A 2,567-nucleotide genomic window follows, 5' to 3' on the forward strand; every position below is an offset into this window, starting at 1 on the left:
ACTATAATTCGATCCAATTCATCAGGATCAGTTTCTATGGTATTCAGTATATCAAGATAAGACTGACTTGTAGATTTAACTTGATCAAATTTCAGATCAGCCACTCTCACTGATGTTTCTAATTGATAAGAATCAATGGGAGTTGCTTTAGACAAGCCCTCAGACTTGTTAATTAGTCTGGTTAAATGACCTTTGAGGCCAATATAGGTTCTCCTTAATTGTTCAGGAGTAGCCATGATGGGTTTAAGTCCAAACTTCATGGGATCTGAATAAGTATTACTAATGAATCTTGGGTAATTGTTCATTGGTTGACAAGTAATATTAAGTATAGCCTAATTTAATGTGGCTAAATTATACTCTACCTCACTCGAGGTTAAATGTACCTACCTAACAACAAGTAGCTAGTTATTTTGAGCACTGCTTGAACTTCACCATTAACTCTCGTCCGGTTAGCTCTTCTATATCACCATTAGATGTAATGGTGATCATCCAGCAATACTCAAAATAGATACACACAAATAATGAGTACAAGATGAAATAATATGGATATACTCTAATCAGTTATCTCAAAGTTTAATCCCACCCTTGATAGGGTCAGCACAAAGGGTATAATACATATACTACTAACTAGCTCAAGTCTAGTTGTGATAATTTCTACCTAAGAAACTACAAATTTATTTAGTCTGTGTTTGTGCCAAATTCAGCACAATCACAGCCTAAATTTCTACCTAATAAGATTGGTAAAGATTATTGTGGTGCAGTAATGTGAATATAATTGTGCTGTATTTTTGTGTTTTTTGGATTTTATAGTTTATAAGTGTGCACTTGCACACACAAGTGAAAACAGTTATTTACAGTTAAATTTGGCTTGCTAGCCACAGCCGTTTGTGATAATTGATTGTGTTGATCAATTTGTCAACTACATGTGACCTAAACTCACCTGACAGGTGTACACCATCTCTTGCCAGGTTTTGTCTATATGGTCTGGCTGTAAATTGGATATAAGTGGCATCCAATCTCACTCGTCTTTTCAGCCTAAAGTTTATGTATTTGACAGCTCTCTGGTAATATTCTGGTGTTACTCCCCAACGATTATCATGACTCAGTTGGAGAGGTTCCACTAATGTGGATACTACCGAATTGCTGATGAGCTTAAATGAAGAAATTATGGTTTTAAGGTGATTGATCACCTCGGCTGGATGACGAGTAGGATGGATGTCATTACCACCTAAATAAATAATGGTTAGATGGTGAGGCCACTCTAACGCAGGTGTTAGTGTGGAATTGTTATAAAAGTTATAAGCGGTTGCTCCTGGTGACCTAAAGATTCTTACTTCAGTATAAGGTATGGGTCTAAGTGTTGTGGGTAATTGACTGTGTCCCACGAGTGCTACCTTATACATGAGGTGTAAGTAGCAATGACTTGGTGTGACTTAGGCTAACCTATGTATTACGCTGTCGGTAGACACAATTAATTAAAATGGTTAGTCTAGACTACTTCACACGGTGATTAGTTATTACTAATTAGTAGGTATATTTATATTTTATGTTTATCCGGTTCGATAAGGACCATAATGTGGGACATTTGGGGCTTGACTCTATTTATTTAATTATTAAATTAATGAAAGTAATTACGAACGACCACCCGCTTTAAAGAAAAGAGGGAAACTAATGAAAAGTGATCATTAGAGACTCCAGGAAGAATTAGTGTCTATGGTTAAATATTAGGAAGTATAATCACTTAACTAATTAATGGGCTGTATAGATAATTAACTTGAATCAAAGCCTCAAACACCTACATTGGGGGGTTATTGCTAGAACTTCATATACGTCTAGGAACTAGTGTGGTTCGTGCACCAGTTCATTGTGTAATAACTAATCTTATGACCAAATTAAAGAAATCTATAGAAGATTATCACCAGTAATTATAAAGATCATTAACATCAGAAATTAATCATTCTAATAAACACGTATTATCTCCAGTGTACATGATCAGCATCCAATTAAATATTAGAATATAGAAGTAATGAATTTTAAAGTAAATAAATGAATACGAAAGGTCTTAGCTTTAAGACGATTTCAATGACATCATTTACGACTCATCCTCGGGATCTCCGGAATTCCTCGTAGAAACACTGGGAGATGAATAACACGGAGTAAGGTAACAGCTCGTGGACTCTTCACATGCGAGCTGTAATTTAAGGGATATTACATAGCATTGAACTAGGCTACTGAAATATCTATATTCAAGAAAATGGAAAAACAAATTAGTTATGGTACTAACATGGGTTTTGCTAAGGTCGCTCGATCTAACGACAAGCTGCCCCGACATATACAATCTCTAATGATGCATCAAAAGGGAATTATATACTTAGCTAAGGGGTACAGATTATGTTGAAGCTTGCCGAAACCGCATCCCAAGCTCCAACTCTCGCTATGGCGTACACGTGGTTGATAGCTTGGCTTGAATGTCGACTCGTTATTAGTTGGCCGGTCACTGCAGATCACGTAGAACAATATTAACTTGTTCTATGTTGAGTACCAGGGTAATTCTTGCTGATAACTTC

Source organism: Procambarus clarkii, chromosome 30 (genome assembly GCF_040958095.1).
Source record: "Procambarus clarkii isolate CNS0578487 chromosome 30, FALCON_Pclarkii_2.0, whole genome shotgun sequence".
Lineage (NCBI taxonomy): Eukaryota > Metazoa > Arthropoda > Malacostraca > Decapoda > Cambaridae > Procambarus > Procambarus clarkii.